Source organism: Zeugodacus cucurbitae, chromosome 6, assembly GCF_028554725.1.
Source record: "Zeugodacus cucurbitae isolate PBARC_wt_2022May chromosome 6, idZeuCucr1.2, whole genome shotgun sequence".
Lineage (NCBI taxonomy): Eukaryota > Metazoa > Arthropoda > Insecta > Diptera > Tephritidae > Zeugodacus > Zeugodacus cucurbitae.
In genome coordinates this window covers 4,539,232-4,546,859 of record NC_071671.1, presented here as the reverse complement: position 1 = coordinate 4,546,859, position 7,628 = coordinate 4,539,232, and the positions used below count along the sequence as shown (strand labels likewise).

The 7,628-nt window shown below is 41.2% G+C and overlaps 1 long non-coding RNA gene across 1 annotated transcript; it reads left to right on the top strand.

Moving 5' to 3' along the window:
- Positions 1-585: 585 nt before the first annotated feature.
- On the top strand, positions 586-1,342 carry LOC128922837 (uncharacterized). Its single transcript, XR_008472023.1, has 3 exons — positions 586-706; positions 810-925; positions 983-1,342. It is a non-coding gene; the product is annotated as an uncharacterized LOC128922837 (long non-coding RNA).
- Positions 1,343-7,628: the final 6,286 nt, after the last annotated feature.

Sequence of the window (7,628 nt, the reverse complement as noted above, 5' to 3'; positions counted from 1 at the left end):
ACGTAATATGTAAAGGTTGTAAAACCCATTCCTAGTACTCCTACATCGGGAATTTATAGGTTCTTCAGAGTTTTAAAAAGGAAAGATATTATTCAGATGACAAAGATCTTTTCAGATACATAAGCTCGCAGCTCTTCTCTTATTGGTATTCTTACTCAAAATGAACAATTCAGACTTGCAAAATTCTCAGACCAAACTGTAGTAGTTTTAAGACAGGAGTGATGTGCTTTCGAACAGGTTAAAAAGCTATATTGACTCTCTCTCAGCTACTATTATAGGAACAGGTCTCACGATAACTTTTATGGAAACAAACAATCAGAGTATAGTGTAATAAAAGCTTTCCAGAACTTTTTATGAGCTTTTTATGGTATGCTAAAAGCGTTTTTAGACAATCAAATAAATTAAAAATTTTATACTGCCGGCTGCCTACTCGATAGCCGATCAGCTGTTATACATTTTTGTTTTTGCTTTTCATAAGAAGTTGGTAAGTTTCATCAGCTAATTAATATTTTTTCAGCAGCGACATCTACCGTAGCTTTTTTATAAAAAAATTCAACCAGTCGCAGACAAAAAACGTATATCGTACGTCTTTGTCGCAGAGTTGCATTTGATTTTCAAGTCAATTTAATTTCAATTTGAAATAAATGTAGATTTTATTTTGTATGCTAAATCGAACTTAATAAGCGTTTAAATTGAGCAGAAGCCGGTAAATTGATCAATTAGTTACTGTCTAAAAACACTATAAGGCTCTGAAACATTGGGCAGCCTAATCGAATGTTTGAAATCTAATTTTTGTTATTTTTTTAAAGTGAAAATCTAAAATATCATTAGAGACGTGGAAAAATCGGGTCTGGATCGAACTCTTTACAGTATCTAAATTTTACTGCGATAAATTTGTATACTGGTTTCTCGCAATTTTCATGGTGTGAGTATTGACTGTGTTAGATAAAAGCAGATTACTGAGAGGGAACTATTTTTACAGGTGAAACCGGTGGAAATTTAACGGTGAGACTCCATATATCACCTAAATTATACTTAGAAAGGATTGTTATTCAAATCGAGTCCCATCATTCCAAATGGACGCAGCAACCGTACTGAAAGAATTTGTATGGGCTCCGTGCACCAACTGAACTAAATGTTAACATTGACTTTGAACCCGATATCAAATTGTAAATCACTTGAACTCATTTCACATTTAGTACCTTTCATTTTACTAAATTTCTTTAGAAATATCCTTATTTTCACCGAAATCATGCATAATATTTTTCTATGCCGCCGCCAGCCTCAAACTCTCCTGAAACTTACATTTATCTAAGAAATATAAATAAATATTTAATATGTACAGCCATGAATGTGCCTATGTGCGTTGCCATTTTGAGAAATGAAAATATTTTACATAACAATTTGTCTGTGTTCAACACTGCCGAGATTTAGGTTAAGAGCACGTACAAAGCTTTTAAACACTTAAGGACAGCTGACGACAAGGCAGTTGCAAATATATTTTCAGATTTTGTTATTTTTAACTTTCTTAACTAAATTTATTGCCGTATTCATATGTTTTCCTACGGTAGGTGCAATTTTCTTGGAAAATATTCAATTTTGTGCGGTCGAGTTGACGAAGAGAGGGAAAAGAGATTTGAATGTGAATATGTAAATTTCTGAGAATTTTTAGTATGCAGAAAATCGATTAAATTGGTAGGAGATTTCTTGGAACTTACTGTTGAGTGTATTTAGTAAATTAATGTGAGAGCATACATGTAGTTTGACTAGTAGATTTGAGAGATGCAAAGTATTTGACAGCAAAATTTCGCTGGGGAAAAGCTCACTATCGTCTTTTTTCACAACTTTCTTAAACAAAGACTTTAATATGTAGTATTACAAGTATTATTATGAATTCATCTGGTCTAAGTTATACCGGCCTGTGAAAAGATGCTGTGCCCAGTGGATTTCGTGTACGATAAAAATATGAAATATCCAGGGATTAATATAAAACATATACTCATTCATTGCAAAGAATTGATATGACATTTAAAAGTTTCTATGACTCAGTATAATTTTTATTTCCTTAGAAAGGGATAGAGTGGCCGACTAGTCAGAAAATTCGGAAGGAGGATAACCACGTTTATAATAATTTGGGAACTCTATAATGGTTCGGAGTAAAAGTATAGTAGAGAGTGGAGCCAGGTTATGAAGCACACCTTCTAAAGCAATAAAGATAAAGAATGTTCTTCGATTCAGATAAAAAATGTTTTTTTGATCTATAGAAGACCCTAAAAGTTGAAGAAGGAATGGAATTATACTATACCATCGATGTACAGTATTATCAAACTTCCACGAGCACTAAAGAAGGCTTGAAAGGAACCATAGTGATTGCCACAAAGGGCACACAGCGACGGGCCCCCGCAACTAATCAATTGCCGCTTAAATTTCAATGAATTGAGTGTTGCAACAGCTTTCAGTGGCATTGAAAAGTGCTGCTACCACTACCACTACATACACACACATGCATATTGATGTTTTCAAAAGAAAGTGAGCAGAATGAAAAAAGAAATGGGAAATCGGCAGCAGTTAGTTAAACAAAACATGCAACATTTGCCGCCAGGGAGTGATGATGGGCAGGAGAGACACGGAAACCCGCCACCTACACCATATTTTATATGCTATACTCATACTGTAAGTGCTGTATTTGTAGAGTTCTGCTGTCCGCATGCCTTCCGCTGCAGCGTCTGCTCACTAATCAATTGAAGTGGTGGCGGATATTCTACGGGCGTCAGCTGGCATCGACAGAAGCACACACACAAACACACATACATAATTGTCTGCACACAAAAATAGAAAATTCAATATTTGCATTTGGTTTTTGCAATTTAATTTTGTTTTGACGCCCGAGTCAACGAGCAACGTTCTTCCTCAGCAGCTCAGCAGCGCCAAGTGCCAGCTGTGGCTTTGAGTGCCACCACATCGATGATGTTGCTGATGACGATGACGTTGGCGAGATGGCGCTGGCGGTGGCGGTGGCGATGTCGAAAGGTATCAGAAACACAAGCACAAAATAATTGAAAAATAATTAGAAATCGTCTATGATGGATGAGTTTCATTAAATTTTTCAAAAACGTCTGCAAGCGTTAAGACACACACACACACTGCGGATATGCGCTTGTAGATGTGGCTGCAATGTGATTGCTGTCTGACTAGTTGCCGGCTTTCCATTTGCGCAATCCACTCACTTGCTCAGCATATCAGCTGCGCTTTTCTAAAGTAAATTAGTTTTTTTCGATCGCTTCTTCTCAACAGTATTTAGTGTATGTGCATATGGTCTTCACCGGCCACTTGCCACTTACCCTGCAGCGTTACATTACCATAAGTATCTTTATGTGGTAATAGTATCAGTTCGATTTTACTTGCAACACTTTATATTACTATCTGTGAGGTCATGTTCCCGGTTCTTCAGTCGCAAAAGACATGGAGAGAAATAATCTACAATAAGTTGTTTGAAGGAACGATGCGTTGAAATATTTAGAGTTCATCGATTCTAAATAGTCCATTTGATACTAATTTAATACAAATACAGAGTAATAAATATCTGGATCTTCCGGGTTTTTCAAGTATCGGACTTCTTTCTCATATCTAGAGACCACTTGATATACAGCCGAAGCTTTCATTCCTATTTCGAAAGAAGTTCCGAAGTGGTTCTGATTGCATACCCTTGGATTTGAATTGAACTTGATTGCACTTGGACTTGAAAATTCATTGAAATAGTCTTGCAGAGCTTTCCTTTCCCCTTTTTCTCGAGTCTAATGCTCGATGTTTATTGAACAACTTCGCACACTTCGTTGCAGAAGGATATATTCTATTAAACGAATAAAGAGAATAAAGACGTATTGTATTAGCAATCCGGAGCCCTCGGAACTAATGAATCCTAGTATATGTAGACCTGAAAGAACTTCAGATTCTCTGTGGATTGATAGCGGAAGTTTTGGATGGATGGCTGGATCTCGATCCGAGGGCAAAAACAGGTAAGGACACATATTTCTAGCTGACCAAGCACTCAGAAATATTGCAAAACTATTTAACCAGATAAATATGGAACTCTCTTTAACAAAATTTCTACTCGAATCAGGAATGACGGCCAGAAAGATCTAATCTTTTTCAACATTGACGAGCCCTAAAGCACGAATATCTAATTAAATTTATGTAAAAATTGCCAAAAACACAAAATAAACGCAGCTCTCGAGTGATCAAATAAAAAGTGATTGGTTTACAAATATTCCGCCTAATCAAAAATGAATTAATTTTCAGCTCATTCCGGGCATAATTTACAGAGGCCACAGTACGCCAACAACAAAGCGACGTTTAACACAAAATGTGACATGAGGTGGTGGTGGTGGCAAGCCTACTCGTCGTAATTGTTGTTTATTCGAAAAATGAGCCGTCCTTTGCTGCTACTTCAAGGCAGTATTGGTTTGTTTGACGCCCGACACGTGCATGGACGATATCGATAATACCAATATTAAATGGACAGTAAGCAGGCTGGACGCAGACGTTAACGCTGGAAGCTCAAGTAAAGAACAGAGTATGAGAAGACAGTTGAAAGTAAAGTTAAGTAGACGGGAAAAGAAGATGGTTGGAATATTGGTTGGTTGGTTGGTTGGTTGTTTGGTTGGAGGTTTCGAGTGAACCAAAGTTTTTGCGTTGGCGTTGGACAACAGCTTTGGTGGTTAAAATTGTTGTGGCGATAAAGCTTCAGTCCGACGACTACATGAGAGTGCTGGCCAGCATGCCGGCTGTTCAAATGCAGATGGAGCAGAAAATTTTTGAGTGGCAGCTGCTTAAGTTTAAATGGGGTGGAGCGGACATAAATTGATAAGAGGTTTGGAGTATTCGAGACTTTTTTCTCTTTTTCATGATGGTTTTTAATATTGACACAGGCAATTATCGTGGGGGATGGGGTCATATGTAGAAGTTCACGCAAGTGAGGAAAGTTTCTGATTGCCATTCACTTGGGAGTGGCCAGGAACGATTCTTTTGCATATGACTCAAGCAGCTCACGACTTCCGGTTTTAGACCAAGTATCCCCTGGGTAGCTAACAGACATCCGTTTGGAGTCGAGCTAAAGTGAGAAGGCGAAGCCCGCTTGTGCGGTTGTGCGTAGGGCTTGGGACCCACCACATAAAAAAATCTCCCCAATGAAAACAAACACCGAGCCTCGGATGAGAAACTCCCCTTTTGATGACGACCCCTGCAAACGTACTAAGGATCATGATTTGAGGGCATGCACCTGGAATGTCCGGACTCTTAATTGGGAAGGTGCCTCTGCCCAGCTGGTTGATGTCCTCATACAACTAAAGGCTGACATCACCGCCGTCCAAGAAGTGCGATGGACGGGACAAGGACGGAAGAAGGTGGGTCCTTGTGACATCTACTACAGCGGCCATATAAAGGAGCGCAAATTTGGTGTTGGATTTGTGGTGGGAGAGAGACTCCGTCGCCGAGTCCTGGCATTCACCCCGGTGGATGAACGTCTAGCCACAATCCGCATAAAAGCGAGGTTCTTCAACATATCGCTGATTTGCGCCCACGCCCCAACGGAAGAGAAGGACGATGTGACCAAAGACGCTTTCTATGAGCGCCTAGAACGCACCTATGAGCGCTGCCCCCGCCACGATGTCAAAATCGTGCTTGGCGATTTTAACGCCAGGGTGGGTAAAGAAGGTGTCTTTGGCACAACAGTCGGAAAATTCAGCCTCCATGACGAAACATCGCCAAACGGCCTGAGGCTGATCGACTTCGCTGGGGCCCGAAATATGGTTGTCTGTAGTACCAGATTCCAGCATAAAAAAATTCATCAAGCAACGTGGCTGTCCCCTGATCGAAACACGCGCAACCAAATCGATCACGTTGTGATAGACGGAAGACATGTCTCCAGTGTTTTAGACGTGCGTACGCTCCGAGGACCAAACATTGACTCGGACCATTATCTAGTAGCAGCAAAGATACGCACTCGCCTCTGTGCAGCAAAGAACGCCCGTCAACAAACACAAGGAAGGTTCGCCGTCGAAAAGCTGCAATCACAACCGACAGCCGAACGATTTTCTACTCGACTTGCACTCCTGCTCTCTGAGAGCACTCATCAGCATCTCGATATAAGGGAGCTGTGGAACGGCATCTCAAACTCATTGCATACCGCTGCAGCCGAAACAATTGGTCTACGGCAACGCCAAAAAACCAGTTGGTACGATGAGAATTGTCGTTCCGCAGTGGAGAGAAAACAGACTGCCTACCTCGCAACGTTGCGATCGACCACAACACGTTCGGGGTGGGATAGATATCGAGAACTGAAGAGGGAAGCGAGACGCATTTGCAGACGTAAAAAGAAAGAGGCCGAAATGCGTGAGTATGAAAAGCTTGAAAAGCTGGCCGACATGGGTAATGCTCGAAAATTTTATGAAAAGATGAGGCGATTAACAGAAGGTTTCAAGACCGGAGCATTATCATGTAGGGACCGAGAAGGTAATCTGGTAGCGGATGTCCAGAGCACACTGGGATTATGGAGGGAACACTTCTCCGACCTGCTCAATGGCAGTGAAAGTACAACACCAGGAGATGGCGAACCCGATTCCCCAATCGATGACGATGGAATAGATGTTCCATTACCCGACCATGAAGAAATTCGAATAGCAATTACCCGCTTGAAGAACAACAAAGCGGCGGGGGCCGATGGATTACCGGCCGAGCTATTCAAATACGGCGGCGAAGAACTGATAAGGTGCATGCATCAGCTTCTTTGTAGAATATGGTCGGAAGAAAGCATGCCTGACGATTGGAATCTTAGTGTGCTCTGCCCAATCCATAAGAAGGGAGACCCCACAATCTGCGCCAACTACCGTGGTATAAGTCTCCTCAATATCGCATATAAGGTTTTGTCGAGCGTATTGTGTGAAAGACTAAAGCCCACCGTCAACGAACTGATTGGACCTTATCAGTGTGGCTTTAGACCTGGAAAATCCACAATGGACCAGATATTCACCATGCGCCAAATCTTGGAAAAGACCCGAGAGAGAAGAATCGATACTCACCATCTTTTTATCGATTTTAAAGCTGCCTTCGATAGCACGAAAAGGAGCTGCCTTTATGCCGCGATGTCTGAATTTGGTATCCCTGCAAAACTAATACGGCTATGTAAGCTGACGTTGAGCAACACCAAAAGCTCCGTCAGGATCGGGAAGGACCTCTCCGAGCCGTTCGATACCAAACGAGGCTTCAGACAGGGTGACTCACTATCGTGCGACTTCTTCAATCTATTGCTGGAAAAAATAATACGAGCTGCAGAACTAAATAGAGAGGGTACAATCTTCTACAAGAGTGTACAGCTCCTGGCGTATGCCGATGATATTGATATCATCGGAAGCAACAACCGCGCCGTTTGTTCTGCGTTTTCCAGACTAGATAAAGAAGCGAAGCGTATGGGTCTGGTGGTGAATGAGGACAAGACGAAATATCTCCTGTCATCAAACAAACAGTCGGCGCACTCGCGTCTTGGCTCCCACGTCACTGTTGACAGTCATAACTTTGAAGTTGTAGATAATTTCGTTTATCTGGGAACCAGCATTAACAACACCAACAATGTC